General features: G+C 37.7%; 1 protein-coding gene across 2 annotated transcripts in view; it reads left to right on the top strand.

Moving 5' to 3' along the window:
* CDH12 (cadherin 12) overlaps window positions 1-25,701 on the top strand; it is a 577,613-nt gene that overhangs the window by 2,118 nt on the left and 549,794 nt on the right. The window lies entirely within an intron of this gene.

Here is a 25,701-nt window from a genome sequence, read left to right on the forward strand (position 1 = left end):
CCACAGTTTCCTCTCTGTTCACAATATGTAGACAGAATTCCCTGCAAATACTCAATACTTTGTGGGTTTGTTTTTGCCTTTTTTTAATGTTTAACAGATGTATATGAAGAAATACTACTTCAGTTGCAGTGACATGCAATATAGAATAGATAACAGAAAGGCAAATATAAATGTTACGCTTGCCTTGCTATATGCAGTTTCTTATTTTGTATCCATCAATTGAGGTTTTGTTCTTCTGAAGAAAAAGATGACTAGTAATGAGTATGCAGAAGGAAAGCAAATGCTTATTTTGCTTTCTTTCAACCTTAAATAACCCATTAGTTCAATGGTAGCGCTAGAGTTGATTTTAAAATTTTATAGGCTGGCAAATTCCTAAATTGCTTTTCCTTAAGTAATTTTTAGGCTGACAGCTTTTTCACTATTCGGAACATTTTAAATACTCTCCTGCACGAGAATGTTTTAGAAATTGTTTACACCTGTGTAATAGGAGAATTGCATGATGTTTCTGTCTTTATTGCTTTTATCTGCTTACTTCTATCATGCTATCTTAAAGGTGTAGTTATAAATGCTTCATAAAAGGTTTAGAAAAGGTGTTTAAGTAAGTAAACAGTTATTGCAGAATGAATGAAGTGGGTAGGTTGCACAGAACTGTGCAAAGCATTGTCAAATTCTTCAAATATTCTTATAGTCATCCAGCACTCAGGTAAACTAGCATCCTCATAGGATTTTTCTGTCTGATATTAACCTTTCCAAGCTATTCAGACATGCACACATAAAATGAAAATGTTACAGTAAAAATGAGAGCATAAAGTGAGGGTATGAATTTGCATTGTCTTTGTAGTGGAGGGGGTGGGTATCCAGACTTGTGTCTGCTGTATGAACAGCCACAGAAATATGTGCAGCCATCTCATTTGGAGAGCGTGGGGTTTTCCTTCACGCATGCGTTGTACTAGAAAACCGATCCAATGCTCATGGTTTCTTATGCACCCATTGACTCTTAAAATACAAAAACAAACAAACAAGCAAAATACTTGGAACACTTTTTTCTCATGCGAGGCATAGCTTATCATAATTAGGAACTTAGGAAGGTGTATGAAAATAATTTCTGTACATACATCATTCTGAAGATGACAGTGTCTGCCCAGGGAGATACACCTGTTGATCTTGAATATATTTCTTCTGCTTATATTTATGCATGTAAAGATATATCTGTGTTCTTAGTTTCTAGATGTTATATAGTTGTCTGAAACTGTTACGACAAAGAAACAAAATAGCTTTTTATGGATATCTTTTCTTTAGAAGCTGTATTTTTGTCACACACTGGTCTGAATTTTTTATTTTATTTTTATTTTCTGGGGGTGATTCTTTAGGAAGCCAGGAGTTGGACTAGATGATCCTTGTGGGTCCCTTCCAACTCAGATATTCTATGATTTCAGTTCTGATTCCAACAATGTACATCAATAAGTGCTTATTTAACAGTAATAAAATGATGATAAAAGTTCTGTCTTGTACTTTAATATCACATAATAGAATTAATAGTAGAGTAATAGTAGAATTAATGTGAGTATAGTGTGAAATTGTTTTGTGATGATGACTTACATTTTGATTAGGTTATGACAGTTGTCCAATTCACAGTCAAGATGTTTTGGGAAAAAAAAATCACTTGTATTTCAATTAAGCAATTCTGTTTCTTGCTTTTGGGAATACTATATTGTTTTCTGAATAATTTTCAGACACAAAAAAAAAATAAAGCAAAAATAAATATATTGTTGAATAACTCCAGTAGAAGTGTCATTCTCTTCTGAAATCTAGGTCAGTTAGATTATAGTGTAAATACATTAAAAACAAAACAACAACAACAACAACAAAAAACAAACCACCACAAAACACATGCATGTATACAAGATCAAAATTACGTCTTCATAATTCGACTTAATTTCCACATCAGCAATCCTTTCTGACAGCTGATGTGTTTGAACCAGCAAATTAATAGTACAATTAATGCAAACATTAATAGAGGCAGGTGAGAAACAGAACATGAAAAATGAACATTGATTCCATACTATCTTGATTTTTCTTAATTTAACCATGACTTTTCTATTTGTGTGTTAAGACAAGAAACTGTATTCCTCTACATTTATCTGCTCCACTTCAAATGATATGTATTTACCTACACAATCACTATATTGGTTGGCTTCCAAGCTATTCATTTGCAAAGCACTTTGAGAGATCTGGAACATGGTACTTGTTATATGAGGCCAAATATTATTCTGCTTTTTAAAATAACTCAGAAAAATGCCTCCACTTAAAGCATTTCTATGTGTACAGAAGTCTGGGTGTGCTTATACAAACCTTTTAAACAGGGACTTTTTTATGAGACATTTTTAAAGGAAAAGAGAATTTGAGTTAATATAGCACTTACCATGTTTAAGGTATCACTAAGCAATGAGTTATGGAGCACAGTGTCAAGAAAGACTGGATAGCCAAATGCTCCTAAGAAGAGATGTTGCCTGAAGTGTTCAATGTTATAACTGTGTTAAGAAAAATATCACAGAATCACAGAATTTCTAGGTTGGAAGAGACCTCAAGATCATCGAGTCCAACCTCTAACCTAACACTAACAGTCCCCACTAAACCATATCCCTAAGCTCTACATCTAAACGTCTATCATGAGATCCTTGCTTTTTCTTGGACAACTTACTGTTCACTGAAGGGATTGAAATGAAACATCTTACGCAAAAGATAGCCTTTCTGTTTTCCCACTCTAGATTTCACTTTCCTATAAGTCTTCTATGGGGAGAAAGAGCCTAGGCTCTGCTGTGATATATTAATTGTTATATTCACTTGTACTGGTCTAGAGTTAGGAGCTGTGTGATCTTACAAGTGGGCCTGCCATAGCAGTAATGTCCTGTAACTGGTGGAAGTGATATGTTGGGGTATATTTGCAAATGAGCATTATTTTGTACTATAATAGTGCCAGATTCCACTGTATAAATCTGGCAGGGTATTATATAAGGTAAAAAACAGTGTGATGAAGTAGATTATTCAGTCATCCCTCTTTAATGCAATTTGCTATTCAGAGGCCTTAGTTCAAACAGCTGGTTACATCTGTCTCAGTTCAGAATGCCACATAGGAGTCCACCTAATATTAAGAAATGATTTCCACGTGCTCCAGTGTGATTTTCAGAATCTCCCTCTTAAAGTAGGTACTTGTTTTTCCTGACAAGTACAATGAAGTATTAATCATTTCTCATTACTGAAGAGTCTGCATTGTTACTGACTAAAACATAAGTAAAATATCCTGTCTTGGGCACATTGCTTTTTTAGATCCTCTTTCCCAAATTCATTGTTCTTTATAGTTTTAACTTGACTGATTTGTTTCCTTTTACCCAGTGAAAGTTGTTGTGAAGAGACACTGGAATAGGTGCTTTGCTAACACCAAAAAGGGATTGCTTTTCCTGACAGATCCAGTAAACTTTTTATGACAGTTTATTATGGTTATATATTTTTTGAACTCTTGTAGCAATTACATACTTTATTTTTTTTTTTGCTTTGCATTGTGTTTTTATTTTCATTGTCTCAATACATAGATTCATACTACCTACAGCAAAATGTACTTATAAACTGAGTTTTGAGATGCTCCAGCCAGAGCTTCAAAGTAGATGGTCTTATTGCACTTACTGTCTTTGAGTTCCCATTGTCACTTACCAGTAGAATGCTCCAAAAACATCCTCGTACTGAGAATGTACTGAGAGCTGCAGGCTATGCAGCACCCTCAACCTTGAGGTAGTCTCTTTTTCAGTTCTGTTTTGTAGATTTTTTTCTTATATAAATCACTGAAAACTTTGACAAAAGCATGAAATACAACGAGACTTATGTGAAATTAGAGATGCACCTTGCAAATGACTTGAGCAGAATCAAAACACTTCAAAATAACAAAGTGAGTCTCACAAAGAATGTGTTAATGATCTGATGGGTTGAACTGCATATGAAAATATAATGATGGTAGATAGGGAAAAGATAGTACTGAAATCCACTCTTGGTTTAAAATACTTAGGTTTGATTTCTCTTCTTCTAGCTAACTACAGTTGAATAAAACCTCTTTGCTTCAACTTTCCTGGCATTAATGGAAATAGCCCTGGTTCTGGTATCTGTCAGAGAAATAAAGTGATATGATTCACTGAAGAGACAGCTCAATGAACTAGTGTGACAGGCTTGATTCATCAGCGTCTTTCATGTTGCATTCCAACAGTAATTATTTATTCCTCTAGAAACTGGCTTCAGTTTTGGTTGATCCTTCTCTCTCTGGGAGCAGAGAGGAGAAATAAAGCTGGCTTAACCTTGCTTGGAGACTCCCTTTGTCAAAAAGATATTACTGTTCTGTTACTGGCAAATAATGGGCATTAGGCCAGACAGAACCTGCTACCATGTTGCTGTCCTGCTCATTACATACCTGCTGGTAGTGCTCCTCTTAGGAGCTACAATTAGTACAGTTAAGGAAAGCCATGGAAGAGCACTGTGGATTTCCTTGGCAGTGGATCAGCAGTCAGCAGAATGGCTGGGATCTAACCCTCTTTCTTTAGATGACAAGCCTTGTGCAAGCAGGTCCTCCTATGAAATTATTGCTGTCTAACATCCCCACTTGGTTGGGCTGATACATGAAAATGAAGGATTAATTAACTGCAAATTAATAGAAACATGCACATTTAATGAAGATTCACCTGAAGTGTAAGACATACCCTTGAGTCATTTGTTTCATACCAGTCTGACCCTTCCTTACCATCTATCTTTGCCCTTTCTTAATTTATAAGCTCCATTTTAGGTCAAGGATTTGACCTTCCCATTGTGTATTTTCTTTCTGTATCCACTCATAAGCATTAGGTATCCTACTTCAAACCTAAAGCCGTGCTTTTGGCCCACTGTCAGGAGAATTTTTACACACAAACATGCATATGAATGAGAAATCAAGTCTGTGAGCGTGTGGAAGGAAGGCTGTGGTGTGACTTGAAGGACACAGCGCTTCATTTAAATTGCATGCTCACAGCAAGAGATATCCCCTCCAGTGCATAAGGACATATGAAAGTAGGCAGCAAGAAGTAAGTAGGAGAGTACCTTTGTATTCCAGTGACTGTTTTGGAAGATGTCGTTTTTTTTCTGTGTTCCAAGGCAGACATATTCACCCACGTATCACTTCATGAGGATGCACTTTACTGTGTGAACTTCCTGTACTGAAACACAGATTTTTACCTACTTACCCAGTCAAACTCTGTTAACACATGGAAAGCTTGGTACTGTCACCAGCTGCAACATTGGCTGAAGGCTGTATGTGAGTGGCACATAGAGATGGTTTCCTGGTGAATGTAAGTGGGTACATGTAAATAGGAGTGAGGTCTACAGAAAATATACCATAACAAAAATATTGCTATTAGTTTACTTTTTTTTTTTTTTTTTTTGAGATACTATGGAGATACTATGGTATTATCTGTTCTTAGTGATGGGAGCAGAGGCTTATTTCATCGACCTAAAAACTACTATCAGGTATAGCAAGAGGGGGAAATAATACAAAACTAATGTTGAGTTTTGAGAACTCACCCACATGCTCCAGAAGATAAGAATGAACTTTTCAGGTTAATGTGACTATAATTTCTACAGACTGCAATTCAAAAGAACTAATTTATACTGCTGTTTGTGTGTCTGTGATGGACAGAGAAGGTGGTGACAGTATAAGTTGCAGCTGTTTTGTATTATATTCCTATATAAGCATAAACAGTTGTGTTGCTTTCTGTATGCTCTTTTCTAACTTGTTGGTTGTCCCCTTATGCTGAGAAATTGTGCTTTTATTCTATTACTAGATCAAATGGAAGTCACGAAGAAGTGCTCGTCCATTGCCTCTATACAATCCTGAGTGGTATAAGGGCAAAAAATTCTGCCTGTGGAAGTTGATATGCTACTTACATTTCATAGCAATTCATATTAGATCATCAGGTAGTTTCCAGAAATACAAGTGTAAGACAGGATTTGAATTTAGAGAAGAGGCTAATGCAGTAGCTTCCTCTAGTGCCTAACATTCAGCAAAATGTCTGTGTGGTTCAGGGGACTTCATTATTATGCAGAAGAATGGTATTTCACTGGATTTGGTTCTCAGGGCCATAGAGTGAACCGTGTTGTTTAAACATGAATATGAATGCCCTTCCTGAAGCTGTGACTGGAGAGGAAAATTGGCCACCCTTGTCAGAAGTAAAAACAGTGTGCCACAGTGAATTTCAATCCAGCAGGTGCAAATCTCAGGGAGTTTTGGGGAAGTGTGAAGGAAATTATTATATTAAGTGAATGTATCAAAAGCAAAATATGTCCCAACAAAGAAGTTAGAAAAACAGTATATGTAGTAATATTTAATATCTTATTCTGTTACTCCTTAGAAAGTGTTGTCAAAGCTATTCTGTGATGGGGCCCTGGAATTTGCAAGAAGTGCAAGACCGATGCCCTTAAAATACTAAAAGTATACTCAGAGAAGCTATAAAACACCAGTCATAAGGGAGACAGTAATAGATATTTTTTAACTTTTCAAGGTGAAAGTGAAGAAAGTGGAAGCATATAATCTGTCATCTAGAAGCAAATAAAAGAGCCCTCAGGTGTTAGGATTACCTACTTCTCCATCACCTAGCAAGTTCTGCTATGCATACCCCTCCCAAATTAACCCCTCCCTCCCCCCCATAGTTCCCCAGGAACATGTCTTCCTCTCAGCTGCTAAGCCCTTTATCAGGCAAAATTGCTTTGCTGCGGTATATAACAATTTGCTTAATAGACTCATATATTTACTTCCCTTTTTGAAGTCAATTGCTATGAGCTTTGTAGCTCTAAAGATAGCAAATAAAACCTTTTTTTTTTTTTTTCCTTTTTTCCCCTGAAGAATTAAGTAACTCTTGACTTAAACTTTATTTCAGGGAAATTTAGGAACAAAAGAATTCCCTCTTAGTTACGATTCAACAGTCTCAAAGGATGGTGTCCATAATTCTTTGTTGCATCCAGAATTAAGTAAAATGGCCAGGATGCATTAAAAAAATTAGGAAAATCTTTGAAAGGGTTGTCTTAATTGGTCCTGAAGCTCAGTCCTGTTATCTAGACCAAACAGTAAAGAATTGGTATTAACACCTAGACTCATGTCTGCGCAAAATCCAGAGTTCCTAAAGTAGCAATTAAATGGTTTAATGTTGAAAATCTCCAAAGCTGAATTCTGAAACTCTTTACTGAAGGGCAATGCTAATTTATCATGCAATGCTGATTCAGATTAATTGGAAGTGCTTTAAAATTCACATAGTCCCAACGTTTTAACTCTTTGCACCATAAAAGGTTGTGAGGAAAAAAAACAAATTGAAATCATTGATGATTTCTTCTTCTTTCTTTAAGATGAAATGTAAACTGAGACATACAAAAAACTTTCTATATATGTGTGTAAGTATGGTTGAATAAAACATTTTATTTTTTTCCTTGTATAAATCTTAGGTTTTCCCTTCTTTCCCACCTATCCTTTAAGGACATACTTAAATTTCAGTTACACTCAGCCTCTGTTCTCTAATAGAATATAAGTCCTTGGAGCATTAACAAATCTCTCAGCTTTTAAATAGACTGTGACCTATTCATTTACGGGGCTACTTCAATAAGGCAATAGCTCACTTAGGTTAATGATGGATCATGGTGTGATTCGATTTGCAGAGTGCTGGCTTGCCCATTATCCCCTAATGTTTGTATGGGTCATGTTATCACATCCAAATAATGATTCATGCCACCCCTTGTTCCTGGAGATATCACAGTGATTACAGGAAAGCTCGGGATGCTAGTACACAAAGCCTTTAGGGTTCTGTTGGCTGCTGTTAAATTATTATTTTTGGCTAGATTATGATAAAGCATGAAAGGTTTGGGTTTCTCTGTGACTGTGACACCTTCCTCCTGTGATTCAATTGGCCATATGGCAGAGCAGACAGGCTGGACATTTGCAGAAATCAGATCTGTGTCTCTGTCTTTTGCTTCTTGCTTTTTTCATTTTTAGTGAGGAAAGTTAGCTGACCCTGACCTGCTGTGACAGATTATTTGCAAGTCGAGTGCCTCGCGATCTATTTTTTTTTCCCCCTCTCAGTTTGAGTATCTCACATGAAGGTGGAGCAGTTTCCAGCAGGAAGACAACATACCTATACATCTGTACTGACTGCAGATACCGCTCAGGAGAGGCTTGGGCTGGTAGCAACATGGAGAAGAAGGAAAAAGAGTGATGTTTTGTAGCTGTACATACAATGCAAGTAACAATGTAACATTTTTTTCCAGTGCTGCCCTTGTCATTTATTCTGAAGGATTGTCCTCACAATAGACACAGCAATTCAAAACACTCTAAGTGACGGGACAGAAAAAGTGAAATTTTGAGTGTGCTTGTAAATGCTTGTAAGATGCTCTTAAGGTTTATTTTTACTTCTCTTTCTCTTTTCCCAGATGATCAGTGTTTTTTTGTCTATCACTGCATTTATACTATGTGACCATCAGGCTGCTCACTGGTCCAGCTGTTCACAAAGACCAAATCTTGTTAAAGGTTTCAGATAAAACTGTCATAAAACTCACTGGCACTAAACCTTCCTAAACATAAAACGCTTCAGTTAATATAGACTACAGTTAAAATATGAGTGGGCAGAAGAATAGTTTCCTTACCTTTTCTTATCCAAAGATATCAGACTTAAAGAAATAGAGAAAATGAACTTCTTTGTTTGCTACCAGCTGCACATGCAGCCTAGGTAAAGGAGAAATCACTTCTAATGCATAAAGAAATAATGATGTTCTTCACGTGAATTAGTTTTGTTGCAGCTGAATTTAAACATCCTCCAACAGTTTCTGACACTAGGGAGAGGGAATAGTTATACACAGTTCAAGAACACCTTTCTAATGCAAGCAACTGATACTGAAAAATTCAAGTGGAAAGCACCTGTTAACATTGTTGTGTTTTTTTTTTTTTTTTTTTTTTCCCACTTTCTCTGCTTCTAGATGATGATAAATGTAACACAGTCAACAGTGTCAAGTAGTAATGAAGTATTTTGAAATATGCTTTCTTAACCCTTCAACTCCTTTTATCACCCATCCATACCTAAAAACTACCAATGTATGTGTAATATAAAACCTATATATATATATTTCCATAATAGTTCAAATAATGTGAAGCAGGTTGGTTGCCTATATGAGATATTAGGAATATATTTCTTTGTCATTAAAATAATATTGCTATGGTGACCTGCTAGGCTGGAAATAAGGGAAAAAACTGGGCACTTATTATAAATGAGTAAAGCCATTTCATTACCTTACAAGAGATTTGGCTCTAATAACATTTTTATTCTGCTCTAAAACCATTATGCAAGGACCTCCCCAGAAACACTGCCAAGGATCTCAAAACTGTAAGCAGATTTCAAACCTAAATTAGATTTCCCAGCTGCGTAGAGATATATACACACAATGAAATAGTGAAAAATGGCTTTTGAAATGTTTACTACATTAAAACTCTGAAAAGTTTTGCATATTTTAATTTGCTGAAATTTTCCACATATTGAGGACTTAGAAGTCCCTTATGACATTTGCCTGAAGCTTTACTAGAAGGAGTTTTTCTTCCTTTTCCCTCCCCCTGCATTAACAGAGTAATGATTTTTGAGGATCAATATTACATTTCTGTTTGGAAGCTTAAAGTCATGCAATCTTATTTCACTCAAGTGTTTTTGCTCCTAAAGCATATAGGGCTTACTGAAATCTTACAGGATATTCAAACACACCATTTGCCAAGACCAAAATCCAAGCTTTCACTCCCTCTTCACAGTTCCCATGTCTCAAAGAAATTAGAGCATCTTGATCATTTCTGAGAAACATTAAGATTAGTTCAGTTCATTAGTTGAGTATTAGTTCATATTCTGAATATATTGACCCATCTTTCAAACTCTGCAGACTAGTACTAGAGGACATGTGAACTATGGGCATTTTTTTTTTTTTTTTGCAAGCAGAGCAAAGATTGTCATTCAAACCTTAACCATAGCTGTAACTATTACATTGTAATTTTACAGCACAGTAATTTTTGTAATGAAGCATAAAACTTTAATATTTCAAGTTTTCAAAGTTTGTGTTAGTGTCAATAATTATCGATGAAGTTGTTTGTATTATGTAATTATGTAAAAAAAGAATGGAAGTCTACCATTAATATGTAAAAATATCGTATTCACTACATCCTTAATATTTTTGTGTTAAAAACATTGCAGTGAAAAAGCTGGTCTGAAGGTTAGAAGTTGTTCATTCTATTGTTATTTTTCATATAGGCTACTGGAATATATATATATAGGAAGAAGACATTGTAAATGTCACCATGGTAAAAGATCTACAAAGGAATTTCTAACTATTTATTTGCTATGTGAAAATATGAGGAGAATGCATACGTAATGTCATTATTCTTTTTATCATCTTTGAGAGCGTAGAGTTAGGGTTCTTGTTCATGTTTAGATTTTTAATGGGAATAAAGATCTTCAGAGGTACTTAGGATCCTAACTTCCTTGTTTCATTTTAATTGCAAAGTAGGAGGTAAGTGTTTGCATTTTCTTGAGGATTTAAGTTAAACCTTACGTAGAGAATGAGCCTAGATGAGAAACAATGCAAAGCAAGATTTGAAGCTTTTCATGTCACCAGGACCATAAATCTTTAAAAGATGTCAGATATATGTTGTCTCTGTCTTACCTGGATACCCACAGGCATGTAAACTTACCCTTCTCACAAGCTCATTAGATCTAGAGTAGCACAGAACACCTGACAGAAGAAAAATCTTCCCTGCACAACTTTTCCTAGAGTTTGCTTTACTTTCTCTCTACTAAGAAAAGACTTTTCAAACTTTTTTTTGGCTTACTTTAGAGTTGTGATGTGGGTCTTTCTCTTACATTTCATTTTAAATTATAGGGACAATGCTTATTTCTGCCTCAAATATATTTTAGCAATTCCAAGAAAAATATGACTCGGTACCGTGATACCTTGGAAACGGAATGGATGAGAGAGGCATGATTAGCTTTATTTCAGTAGCAGTGGTGACTTTCTAATGACTATTATCACTGTATCTTTTCACTTAAGCATACTTATATATTTATTTATGTAATATGAGAGGCTGGTCTGCCACTAATGCTGTACATAATACATTTAGCTGGATCAGCTTATTTTTGATCATAGGCATAATAGCTAGTCCTGATGACTTACGATTCTGTTGCTTCTGTTTTGTTTTTGTTTGTTTGTTTGTTTGTTTGTTTTTGTGTTATTTTTATTCCACTTTTAAAGTTGTCAGTCAACTGCAGCAATAGCTTTGGGCATGATGATATACTAATGAAAAAGGGAAAAATAAATAATTAAGTTTTAAAAATATAAAAACAGAAGGGTTTGAATTTTAAGTCATACTAAGCATATAAACTGTCCACCTTGCATAAGCAGAGAACTGAAAAGAGAGTTGTGAACTACCAAAAATGAGTCATTTTTTTCAACTTCAGAATGGGTTGTAGAAGATCAAAACTTTCCTGATAGAAATATGTTTCTTGTGATAATGTGATTTCAGCTGAAGAAAACATTTAGTGAATTTGCTTTCATGATGGAATGTAAAAAGAAAGATAAATAGGTCAAGCAAAATATTCCCTAGACAAATGCCTGAAAATGGAAAGTATTTAAGTCAGAAAAGTTGCATGATGTAGTTTTTGCCTTCTTACTCTGAAAGGCACAAATGCCATTTGGATTTCCTCCCCTGGCATGATGCTTTGTGGCCATTACAGTCTTCTGAAGTGCTCAGAAAGGGGCTGTGAAACAGCCTGGGATATACAGGACATATGAGCAGATAGATGTCCCATTAGAACAAGAGGTAGATTCTGTAAGTCTTGAATTCCACTTACTGTATGACATCAAGGAAATATTTAAACTAAGCAATGATGCATTTTGGCTAAAATTAGATTTATTTTATTTTGGTCCTTTTTTTCCTTGAAAAAGTAGATTTTTTTCAAAAGGAAATCCCTGTATTAGAACATTTCTAAGCAGTCTTATTTACTACTTCCTAACTCTCCCATAAGACGTAGGCCCCCAAAGTACATTATATCTGTTGCTTGTGAACTTAGGAATGTGGAATGTTGACTGTATCCATTTTTATTTATTTATTTATTTATTTTTGGTGGAGATTGTCACCTCTAATTTACTCGGCACACTGTCTATTCAATCACTTTTTCAGTGTAGATTAAGACTAACAGAAGGACAAATAATGACACAGATAAAATTACAGAAGTTTAAGAGATTGGGAGAATCATTGTCCTTAGTCGTTGTCTGAGAATGTAAATAATTATCTCAACATCAAGCTCTGACCCTCTTCCATACTTAGTGAAAACCCTGCACTTTGCTCTGGCATTCTTGTAACAGCTATGGCTGATTATTTTCGATCTTTCCTTGAGGACATTTATCAGATAGATAGCTTAATGTCTGTGCCTTATGATTTCTTGACAGCTGGCCATAAAACCTGATAAATGCTCCTGCCAACAAAGCAACACGTGGGTTCCAAAAAAAAAGTTTGCAAATTCTAATAATGTAGATTATTTGATTGATGCACAGTATGCAATTTAATTACAAAAATAAATGAGGAAGGGGAAATTTGTCACTTCCCCATTCATTATTCCTTAATTAGACTACAACTAATCAGGGTTCCTGATTGGCTAAAATAACCTCAGGTATAATTTACTGTACTGCCATTACAGTAGGATAGAAAGGAAAGCATGAATTATGTCTCACTGCCAAAACAACACAGAAGAACAAGGAAACAAGATGAACCTTAAAATATTGTAAACATTGTTTTGTCTGCAGTCTGTCAGATTACTAATTTATTACAACAAATGAAATACTTGTCTTGTAAAATTACAGAGTACATTTTTTTTCAATATGCAGTATTTACGTATACTCTATTTTGGACTACCAGAGTAGATCAATACCGCACCTGATACCAATGAATTCGTTTTGGTTTTGGCTCATGTGAATGCATTAGCCAGATATAGATTAACATCAAAACATATCAGATGGGCCAAATGCACGGTGATAATAACACAGCACTGAAATCATTATGGCTTCATTGTAGAGACTAAATGTGGAGTACAAAATTTAATTTAGGTTTTCTTTTTTCCTAAGTCAATTATATTTTACCAATCTAGTTGTGCCATGATGTCTGCTGAGTGCTTCTGCTACTTGCATTGTTTCTGCTTTAATGCACATATATTATGGAAGAAGTCAGGACAGAAACGGAAAGTAAACTTTCCTTGTTATGGACTGTACTTGCCCATGCTTTTCCTCGCAAGTGTCACAAAATGTTTGCTTATATCCTCATGATACATTCATGCATTGGTGAAAAGAGGATATTTATTGTATGTGGCAGCCTGATAACTATGCAGGCAAACAGAACACGCATGCTGATGGACACAGTCCAGGACACTTAGGTGTAATGATGGGTCCGGGAGGCAGAACATTCTGATTAGTGAAAGCGAGTTCTTCTGTAGAGCTGCCATTGCTTCAAGACATTTTGTATGCCTAGAATGGAGAAAGAGAGAGATGGGAAGGAAGCTGTCAAAGTAGAGGTTAACACAGTGGTTAAGGAGTATTTCTGGGATGTGAGAAAATAAAATGTGAATCCCTATTTGCCTTGGCTTTAACCCAGCTCTCATTTTAAGTAACTTTAACTCCGTACTATTACAGCCTAAGTCTCTCCAAGGAAGGTATTTAAATTTTTATAAAAATTTAAAAGGTCGTTGGTATAGAGAGGAATTGTAAATGGCTCAGTAGTGCAGCTGTAGAATACTTACCCACGCTTGCAAATGCAGGTTGGGTTTCTGTGCCAAATTAGGCCAAGCAGGGACTTTAAACCCCTTGTTCTCTCTACATTTCAGATGAGTTACCTTCTGCAATATTAGGTGGTCTAAAATTTATCTTTGGGCTCTTTACAGATGATTCGGTATCGTCTCTCGGAGGTGTGGGAACACTTTTGAACTCTGAAAAAGTATAATGGACAAAAGATACATTTTAACCATCTTCTCATACAACTTTTTAAATTCTAATCCAGAGGAAGTTTTGGGCTGTATTTATTTCTCAATCTGTTAAGAGTAGACCTGAACTGGTTCAGTAGAAGGGCAGAAAGTGTGAAATATGACTCTATGAAGAAAGATTTGTAATATTAAATGTCTCACAATGGGAAAACTCTTGAAGGATATGTCTAAAATCAGAAGTAATTCACTGAAGAGTGCTTATTTCCTTGTAATACATGTACAGTGGCACACGAGCAGTTTATGCACCCAGTTGAGAGTTTGATCAAGAAACCACAGATTTGTTTTATTTTCTTTATAATTAAGCAGGTACAATGTATAAGACTGATTCACATACAGCCACCTTTAGTCCTTAGTGCTTTAAGCGCTGCATAAAATATGGCCAACTCAGTAGTCTATCATCAGGAAATTATCACTGAAAATGGCAGAAAATTGTGTGCTTGCCTCTGTTTATATCTGCAGCCAGGCTGTTTCTTGTGCTGTTGCTTAGGCAGAGCTTGTCCGTGATGTGCAGGGCATCTTCTTGGTGTGCATGTGTGTGGTCCCACCATCCTGATGGCGTCCTTATTATCTGCTTTTATTCTTAGCATTTTGATTTGTGTGTGTGTTTTTTCCTTCTTTGCATATACTTTTGCATATAATTTGTATTTTTTTTCATCTTTCTGCATCTTCCTCTCATTCAAAAGAGGTTATGTAGCTCAGTAATGTTACTGTATTAGGTTTAAGGAGCAATCTGCTTCATTCCAAGAAAGCTGGGTCACATCTGCAGCAAACAATAGTTTCCAAACGCATTAGATACTGAGGAAGAAGCCTGAGGCTTTATGGCTTTATGCTGTGAACACACAGTTCTGGTAGCACAAAAAGAGTGAGAATATTTGCATAGCAATATGCATTTTCCACCTATTTGTACCTTGGTAGATGTTTCCACCATTTGTTTGTACCTCTATTTTTACCTCATCACTTTATAGCAATACACATTTGCTGTGTAGAAATGGGGACATGAAGACATCCAATGTGTCTGTAACTTTGTAATTACCAGAAAATCTTTGTATACTATAGACTGACCTATGAGAAACTTATTTAAAGTAGCAAGGCAAGAACTCCTAGGTATATGTAATCAATATCATAATTGGATTACTGCAGACATTTTGCAGTAATTCTAGGATTATTTTTTTTTTTGTGCAAACCCATGTTTTAATTCAGATGACTATTAAAACATTGCATATTATGACATCTCCTGAATAAATGCTCAGCAAAGAATTTTTATTATTGTAGAGAAGTAAGACGACATCCTGTGATATAGACTCTTAATATAGTTTTTAAAAGGTACAGAATTATTGTTATTCCGTTTGTTCACTTTGGGCACCTCCTATCTGACCTTGACAATGCTTGCAGCAAGTGCTTTTACAAACATATTTTTAAGGAAAATTAGTGTTTGAAATTCCCACATGGATTCAGACGTCAGCAATGTAAAACAAACAAACAAACAAAAACCAACAACAAAACAACATCATCAACAACAAAAACACTTTATTTTATTCGTTGAAGTATTTAAGTTATTTCTGTCAAACATACAGGTTCTGTACTTAACCTGTTTGATGGTAACTTCAGCATGCTCTCCAGGTACAGCTCTCCTGACAAACTAAAACAATAGCTTTGCAGGTGATGCCATCTGCCTGCATCCTTTAAAATATGATGTTGACAGAAAGCTGTTAGCATAAGAAAAGTATGAACTGTTTCTCTGCCAAGCATATTAGCAGTAAACATACTCCTAATGCTGTGACAACCCGGGCTGTAACTAGGGCTGCAAAGCTGCACAAGGTCTCCTGTGCCACCCCACCAAGCAGGTGGATTCCAGGGAGGTCTGCAGCCTTCTCAGACAAGTAGTTCTGGACCAATTAGAGCATAGCTAATTAATATTTCTAGTAAGTTGACCATTTCATTGTTTCTTAGGTTAAGGAAGGCTTTCTATAGGTGAACAAATAAGTGCTGTTTCCTGTATTGCCACATAGGACAGGGAAAGAAGATTTTAACTGGGGAAGGTAGAGAAGGAGAATCTTGTTTTGAACATTTAAAATGTGTATGGAGGCTGCACAGAAGTAAGTTTGCAGATGTAAAATTGCTAATTAACTGCTTCATCAGATAACTGAATGAAAGTTTCTCTGCAAGGAAAACTCTTTTCTCTGTTTTTCCCTAAATCCTAGTTCTTAGAACTAGGCTTGGTTTTATATGGAATATTTTTATATTTTGACCTGTATAATATTTTGTGTGCTTATATAGATACAACCTATGGGTACTACCTTCAAATAAAATGTATTACTCAGAGAAAGAAGCATCATACCTTTACTGGTGATGTCTTATATATTTTGGAAAATATTTCTAATATATTTTAGACTTACATTGAATTCAATATATTGAGTTAAATGAGATGTGTAAAACAGTGTCTAATAGTTCCATCTGGCAACTTAATTACTCTTACTACTTTTCCATATGTTGAAAAGCAGCTTTGGTCCAGCTTCAGTAAAATCAGAAGAGTTCAGCTGATTAACTTCCTTGTACATACGAGTTTTTCCATAGCAGAGTCCCCATGACACCAAACAAAAATACCTAGTTGATCCAGCTGCCCCTTACCATGTCTTCATGTACACTGGGTTGTTATGCAAAATGCTGCTCCATAGCCTGAGGTGGAAGCCTGAGCCATGTAAGCCGTTAGAGGTGACAAAGTGCAGAACAGGGTGGTGAGCCCATATAGATACACACGGTGTCACAGGAAGTACGTGCCTCTGCTCCTGTGGAGGTGTGAGGCAGCCCTTGGCTACAGATGTATATACTCCTTGTGTCTAATTCCCTGTACGCCTGCGTACAGGTGACAAAACAGTATTAATCCCTATCAAAATGGGAGGCCCAGGAGAAGAAAGAAAGATATGAAGACAGTGAAGAGATGTCACATAGATCTCACTCTCCTGAAAACTAAAGGATGGGTTAATGATAAATTTAATGTGCAGAGAAGTAGCCTCAAAAAAATCTCGTCTTCTAATTTCTGAAATAATTTGCCTGTTAGCCTAAGCTTTTGATGCAACTTTATTTCAGCCCACTATCTTTGAACAGTTAAAACCAACTTTTGACATACCTTCCTGGTGGCTTTTTCTGGTCTTGATGGACTGAGTGGCTTTTTCTGGTCTTGATGGACTGAAAGAACATTTTTTTCCCTCTGAAACGCAAACACTGCATTTTTAAAAGTATCTTCAGAAGTGAATGTCTTCCAGTATCTCTAGGAAAGCCCAACTTAGTGACTTCCTCAAATTTTCAAGAACACGCTGGCCTATGAAGCACAAGATTTGATCTGAAAGTAAAGGTTTGTAAAGGAAATATAAGGTGCTCCTGGCAGAACAAAGCTAACCGTCAGGTAATCTTTTCACTGTTGAAATAACTGTGACATTAATGATCTTAAGAATTTAAGCAACAATTACAATTTAAGCTCTCAATTAGAAATACAACATAATATTGTCTTTGCTTTCTTCCCTAATGAATTCAAATTCCAGCCATGACATCAGTATTTCTTTAAAAGCTTTGATTGCATTCCTTAGAAAATGAGATATATGTTTCCATATTATGTTTGAGCTTATCTAGCATCTTCAACATGATTTAACAGACAAGTAGAAATTAAAAAAAATAGTTTATTTCTTACAAATGGGAAAAAATAGATTTAGAGGCAGCATGCAGTGTCCAAATCCATTCAGTGGGCCTTCCAGCAGCTAGGAGCTTGATGCTCAGCTTGTCCAAAAGCTGACGGCAGCTAGCTGATCCCTCAGTTTGCACTTGGGCTGAGGCAGCAAGAGTTTGTGCTGTTTCCTGCCTGTCTGGGTAAAAGGCCAAGCAAGAGTGGGTGAGGCCACAGGGACAGCTTGGGAAGGTGCGGGGAATACGCACCAGTGGCTGTTAGGCCTATGAGTGAGAACTAATGCAACAGGCACAATGTCAAATCCAGAAGGAGTCAAACTTGGTAAATTCCAGAACTACAGGAACAGCACAGATGAGGTACTATAGTAATTTCTTATATTTTTTGTGCCTATGATTACCATAGTTATTTCTACCTTCCCATGGTTACCAGAGCACTCAAGCACTTTTCCCATACCAATAAATTTCTGTTAGCATTTAACATCAACTTCATTTGTTACATATTGAATTTAATACGATCATCCTACCTCTTAAAGGAGTATTATTAATTTCTTCAGTAAGAAATGCATTTAAGGTCACCTTTCCTGTTCTGTCTTACTTAACTTGGTTATTTTTATTCCTCATACTCACGCAGTATGAGGAATAAAATGGATGAGCTAGAAGTCCTGGCCCAGTCCCGCAACTACGACATCATCGGCATAAGCGAAACCTGGTGGGATGAGTCCTGTGACTGGGGTGTTGCGATAGATGGTTACAGGCTCTTCAGGAGGGACAGGCAGGGTAGACGAGGTGGTGGGGTGGTGATGTATGTGAAGCAGGGGCTGGACTGTGTGGAACTTCAGGTCGGCGATGGCAAAGTTGAGAGCCTCTGGGTAAGGATCAAGGGACGAACGAATAAAGGAGGTGTCGTTGTGGGAGTCTATTACAGACCGCCTGGCCAGGACAATAGCGCCGATAAATTATTCTTTACAGAACTAAGAGAGGCCTCGAGATTAACTCCCCTTGTCCTTATGGGGGACTTCAACTTGCCAGACGTTAACTGGGAGTGCCACACGGCTGACATGAGCAAGTCCAGGAGGTTCATGAAGCACCTAGATGATAACTTCTTGGTGCAGGTGCTAACGGAGCCAACTAGGAAAGGTGCCCTCCTAGACCTGTTGCTAGAAAACAGAGAGGGTCTGGTGGGAGATGTGGTGATTGGTGGCCGCCTCGGTCATAGCGACCATGAAGTGGTTGAGTTCAAAATTTACGGTGACAGAAGGAAAAGTGCCACCAAAACCTCATCCCTGGATATGGGGAAAGCGGACTTCAGGCTGCTCAGGGAACTAGTCAGCAAGGTCCCCTGGGAAACTGCTCTTGAAGGCCTTGATGTCCACCAGTGCTGGTCATTCTTTATGCGATGCCTCCTAGAAGCACAAGATCAGGCAATTCCCAAATATCGCAAGTCAGGCAGGCGGGGCAGGAGGCCGGCGTGGCTGACCAGGAACATTCTAATGGAGATTAGGCGGAAACAGAGAGTGTTTCGCTACTGGAAGGAGGGCCAGGTGTCCTGGAAAGAATACAGGGATGCTGTTCGTGTTTGTAGGAAGAAAAGTCGTGTGGCTAAAGCACACCTAGAGTTGAAGCTGGCTGTGTCTGTGAGAGAAAATAAAAAGGGTTTTTTTAGATATGTGAATGGAAAAAGGAGAACTAAAGAATACATAGGGCCGCTCCTTGATAGGGAAGGTCTTCTCACAGACAATGACATAGGCAAAGCAGAGACGCTTAACGCCTTCTTTGCCTGTCTTCAATGCCGATGATGGGCTTCGGGACCCAGGGTGCCCTGAGCTGGAGGACCGGGACGGTGGGGATGACAAACTCCCAGCCGACCCTGAACGTGTGCGGGATTTGCTACTCCACCTGGATCCCTACAAGTCCATGGGTCCGGATGGGATTCATCCCCGGGTGCTGAAAGAGCTGGCGGACGTCATCGCGGAACCTCTCTCAATTATTTTTCAACGATCCTGGGAATCTGGAGAGGTCCCAGTAGACTGGAAGCTGGCAAATGTTGTGCCGATTTTCAAGAAGGGTCAGAAAGAAGACCCTAGCAATTACAGGCCTGTCAGTCTCACGTCAGTGCCTGGTAAAATCATGGAGAAGATGGTTCTCGAACGTATTGAGGCGCACCTGGGGGACAAAGCAGTCATTGGTCCCAGCCAGCATGGGTTTGTGAAGGGTAGGTCCTGCCTAACTAACCTGATTTCCTTTTATGATAAGATCACCCGTATGGTAGACCAAGGGAAACCAGCTGATGTGATTTTTTTGGACTTCAGCAAGGCTTTTGACACGGTTTCCCATAGGATCCTACTGGACAAAATGTCCACCATACAGCTAAATAAAAACATCATACGATGGGTGAGCAATTGGCTAACGGGCAGGGCCCAAAGGGTTATGGTGAATGGGGCTGCGTCAGGCTGGCGGGCGGTCACCAGTGGGGTCCCTCAAGGCTCCATTTTGGGGCCGGTACTTTTCAATATTTTTATAAACGATCTGGATGTAGGAATAGAAGGTATTTTGAGCAAGTTTGCTGATGACACCAAACTTGGAGGAGTTGTGGACTCTGTTGAGGGTGGAAAGGCCTTGCAGAGGGATCTGGATAGGTTGGAGAGCTGGGCGATCGCCAACCGCATGAAGTTCAATAAGAGCAAGTGCTGGGTCCTGCACCTGGGACGGGGAAACCCTGGCTGCACGTACAGACTGGGCGATGAGACGCTGGAGAGCAGCCTAGAAGAGAGGGATCTGGGGGTCGTGGTAGACAGCAAGTTGAATATGAGCCAGCAGTGTGCCCTGGCAGCCAGGAGGGCCAACCGTGTCCTGGGGTGCATCAAGCACGGCATCGCTAGTAGGTCGAGGGAGCTGATTGTCCTGCTCTACTCTGCGCTGGTGCGGCCTCACCTCGAGTACTGTGTGCAGTTCTGGGCACCACAGTATAAAAAGGACATGAAACTGTTGGAGAGTGTCCAGAGGAGGGCTACGAAGATGGTGAAAGGCCTGGAGGGGAAGACGTACAAGGAACGGCTGAGGGCACTGGGCCTGTTCAGCCTGGAGAAGAGGAGGCTGAGGGGAGACCTCATCGCAGTCTACAACTTCCTCGTAAGGGGGTGTCGAGAGGCAGGAGACCTTTTCTCCATTAACACCAATGACAGGACCCGCGGGAATGGGGTTAAGCTGAGGCAGGGGAAATTTAGGCTTGACATCAGGAGGAAGTTCTTCACAGAGAGGGTGGTTGCACACTGGAACAGGCTCCCCAGGGAAGTGGTCACTGCACCGAGCCTGTCTGAATTTAAGAAGAGATTGGACTGTGCACTTAGTCACATGGTCTGAACTTTTTGGGTAGACCTGTGCGGTGTCAAGAGTTGGACTTGATGATCCTTAAGGGTCCCTTCCAACTCAGGATATTCTACGATTCTATGATTTTATGGATGGTAGAGTTGTCCTCTGTGCAATAGAGTAAGGCTTTTATAGATAATTCAGTATGTGTTGCCATGCAAATATGCAGGGAGTTAAAATAACTTTGTCAGTATGCATTTTATTAGCAGTAGGCAAACTGAAATGCCATCTTTGTTACTTGTTCTCATATTTGGTGTAATATCCTACTTTCTATGGGAAGCCAAGTGCTGAGAAGAAGAGAGGTTGCACTGAATTAGAGCAGATGGCACGGCAGCTAGAGACTAACTGGGAGGGTGCTTCTGCAGGCATATCTCAGTTTGCAAATACTGTTCCACAGCTGTCCTCAAAATGCTATTTGACTGCGTGCCCCTTGAAGCTTTCCACCTGAAAGGGCAGCAGTGGAATGCAGACAGGCAGAGATAATAATGAACCAACAGCAAAGTGCCACTTCTGCAGAAGTTCCTGCTCAATTAGCTCACGTGGGGTATGAGCTTCAGTGAGCAGAATAAATGGCAAGTGGAGGAAATTGTCAGTATTTTATTGTCTTTCTCAGTCTTTGTCTTCAAGCCATCATAATGGTTAAATTAACTCACTAGATTTCTTGAGCTGCAGTTTGGACTATGGATTTTAATTACCAGCTATTATGTAACTAGTTACAGGAAGGAGTAAGATGCATTTTACTCCTGTCATGAAGAGTAACCTCTGCCCACACTCACTCAGTGGATTTGTGTAATATTGGTTCTGGTAAAAACAATCAGTTTTAGGAAGAAATAGCAATAAAACAATTAGAATAAAAACATCTTAAAGCAATTTACCACACAATTAATAACAATTTCTCCCACTTCCAGAAAGGATCAGGTCAGGAAGCAAAGCCAAATAAAAAGAAATGAGTAGCTGCTGATCAACTACTAGGCATAAATACATTAGATAAAATCCTTTTATTATACTGTTTAATTAGCTACCACACATCTTCGCAAGCAGATAAAACGTGTTTTATGGATTTACATATCTAAGATTTGCTTTTTCACCCATGTAGGACTGCTTAAAATGCAGTTAATTTCCAGGATAAATATCCAGTTGTTTGTTAGGCCCTGCAGTGATGATATGTGCTTACTCTGTTATTTAGCATTTCACTGTTTAGAGTTTGTGCATTGCTAAGCTGAACTAACAGAACTGATACTCAATTTGGTATAAAGCTACCATGTACTTTATACTGTTACTAGGGAAGAGAAGAATCAAAATAAATCTGGCACCACACTGGGCAGATAAATGTGACCATCAGTGGCATTACAAAATCAGGAAAAAAAAATCGTTATCTGTAAAAGCCTTCTTTGGTGTTACACAGTGAATTTTGTTACTTATTTTTAAATCCATTAGATCATCCTACTTGAATTTCATTGTATTATTTTATTTTATTTTTTTTGAAATAACTCTGTTAAATGACCACTTAAGTGTAGCATTATTAGAACTCATGGCTTTGAAAGCTTTTGGATGCCTGAAAATGCGGAGTTTGAGTCTGTTTGTTTGCATTAGTTTTTTAGTAGATTGACCTAATGGTTTTAAGAGAGTAAGGTTTCAATTCTGGGCAGTGCATATGTCAACAAAACCAATCTGAGATCATTCTTACTTTGTCTGTCCCAGGTTAAAGAAGCTCAAAAATCTTCCACAGACAAGCAAACAGGGCTGTTTTTTTGCTGTGTACTGTGGTGCTTTTATAGTACAGTTCCCAGCAAAGGTTGTGTCTCTTGTTACAGCAGGTCACTAGCACTACAGGAAAGCCCATAACAAATAAGTGAGCACACAAAGCAGGAGAGTTGTCCTGGAAGAGGGCACATAAAGTGTTTTTTTGAGATCAGATTAAGTCTGTCTTTCCTACACTTTCCTACAGAACAACAAAGCAAGCTACAATGTCAATGTACAGTTTCATAATGATCTTAAGAAAAAAAATGTCCCTAGCCATCAGTTACACATCCCACATCCCTCAGTTCTCCTTAGAAAGATAGGGAAGAAGAGGGATAATTGCCCTATGAACCTGCTTGAAACAATTGGCACACAATTTGTCATACAGCAATACATGCCACTATAGTCACTAATACTCGCATATATGTAGCGAAGATGATAAATTGTCAAATGGCAATTTGACACAGGTGGACACAGTGGTGCATCCACTGATCAGTCATCATCCTCCACCCTTTGGTTTCTTAAATACATACCATTGTGGGAATCAGCAGTAAAACTCTGCTGCTGGTTTTGCATCTGCATCTCTCAATCACACATTTTTTTTGTGTTCACATTGCTCATTTGTGACACCTGAACTGTGAGAGCTCACTTAATCTAAATGCTAATTGTTCAGCAGTATGAGCCTGTTATTTCCAATTTCTTATCCTTTTTCTTTCTGACCTGTTCTGTAGAACTTTCCCACAGCTTTTTCTTGAACATAAGTGTTCAAGAATTTTCTCCCTCCTTTCCCACAGATTCCTATCAGTTTCTCTGTTGCATATAACAGAGTTTCCTAATTTTTGGCACGGTGTACGTTACTCAAGATGTTCTATATAAGACAGGGACCAAGTGACCTGTGGGGCCTCAGGGAAGGGGAAACTTAATAGGACTTAGCCAGTGATGAATAAGAAAATGAACAAGAAAAGCAGAACAAATTGTTTTCTCAGTTGAAGAAATTATTAAAGACTTTTTTGGGGCAAGTACACTAAGTTTTCTCTCTCAAAGACTCTTGGCAGTAGCTGTCCTAGTTACAAGCTGCATGAAGTGTCTGAATTTATAGCTGGTGTGAAATTATGCACTGGTATCAGCAAACAAAAATATTAAGTTCAGATAATTCCTAAGTGCTTCCAGATCTACAGCTCTGAAATAGGGTTTTAAGTACCTAATTTAAGACAGTCTTATTTGAAAGTGGACCTATGATTTGTACATATTTTGAAGTCCAGCTGACATTTTATCATACCACTTTAAATATCCAACATTTCAGACAGTTTTACAGGATTTGAAGGTATGATATTTGAAAGGAACTTTACTGTGTAAGAGAAACATTCCTATTTTGATGAAAGCTGCAATAAATTTGATAGAAGTAAACAGATTTGGAATGTAATAAACTGACAGTTCACTAGTTATGTCTGAAATACCTTACTGTGAGCAGTCTAAATTACAAAACAGTTTTTCAGTGTCAGAGAATGTATTTGTGTCTTAGCTGAAGGGCAGCTGACAGATTCTGTTTTTGCTCAGATCAAACCATATTTTTCTCTGATATAGAAAGGATCAGCATAAAAGCCACTAATAACTTAATTTACAGATAAACTCATGCAAGAAATTGCAATGACACTATAGAATGTTATATTAAAAATTAACAAATCTTACCTTCTTGACTACAACATTCATGAGCAGGAACGGTAAAAACTGGTGTTTTTGGCTTTAAGTATGCAGACATTGAGTCTACCATATCAGGAATGACAGTGGAACATTTGGGGACACAGGAGAGCATGCAGTATACAGTACCTCTCAGAAATTAAACATAATGGCAAATGTTTGAATGGTTTAGCCAACATACAGTAATGTCAATAAATGACTAATCTTTTTTCTTTTATGGCAAAGATACATTCAGCTTTAAAATCTAAAAATATGGTGAAGTATTAATAGATTTTGATAATGAAAACTTCTTGACAAAACATATTTTAAAATTGCTTGAAAGAAGGGGATCAAGTTGACAGTTTTTATGGCTTTTTTTTTTTTTCCAAAAAGTCTTCTCTTTCTTGTACATCTTTAAGTAAAAACATGAATATACAGTTCCTCTGATTGTTGTGTGCCTGTGTGTTTCTGTAAAGACGCTATATTATAAGGAATCGCAATAGCAGACCTTGAAGTGGACTTTCTGTCAGCCTTTGAACTCTCCATTCTTCTGGGCAAGAGGTTCTCAAGTACTTAATTTCATTGGCTGATCTAGTCTAATCTAGCAAAGGAGTCTTAGTCAGATGTCCTGTTGACTGTGCAACATCTTTGCACTTGCATTACTTCATAATGGAGTTACTCAAGACAGAGGTGTGAACTTTGAAAGTGAAATGTCCCAATCACTTTGCTTTATCTTCACAGTGTATTGCTGAGTAGAGGTCTATGCAATAGTAAAAGAACACTCTATTGCAGGATGGTTTTGGCCTTATGTAGTAACTCTTTAATAGCCCATATAAATATTGATTGAAAAAGAATCATCTTATTAAGGAAACGCAATGGCATTTAAAGTGAATCCTATAAATGTCAAGACAGAGACAGTCTCAGGAAAACGTTCATCTTCAGTTAACTGTTACAATCACAAATAAAATATAATGGTTAGAATTAAAAGGAATTAAAATGAGCTGATTTGTTTTATGTGTGTTTAAAGCATGAATATCAGAGCTTCCAGCAGAGTGGCTTGCATGAGAAGCTTCTTCCATTAGAACAGTGTAGTGGCATGGCTATAAAGAGCTTATTTTCTTCATAAAGAGCTTCT

The sequence above is a fragment of the Anas platyrhynchos genome, chromosome 2 (assembly GCF_047663525.1).
Source record: "Anas platyrhynchos isolate ZD024472 breed Pekin duck chromosome 2, IASCAAS_PekinDuck_T2T, whole genome shotgun sequence".
NCBI lineage: Eukaryota > Metazoa > Chordata > Aves > Anseriformes > Anatidae > Anas > Anas platyrhynchos.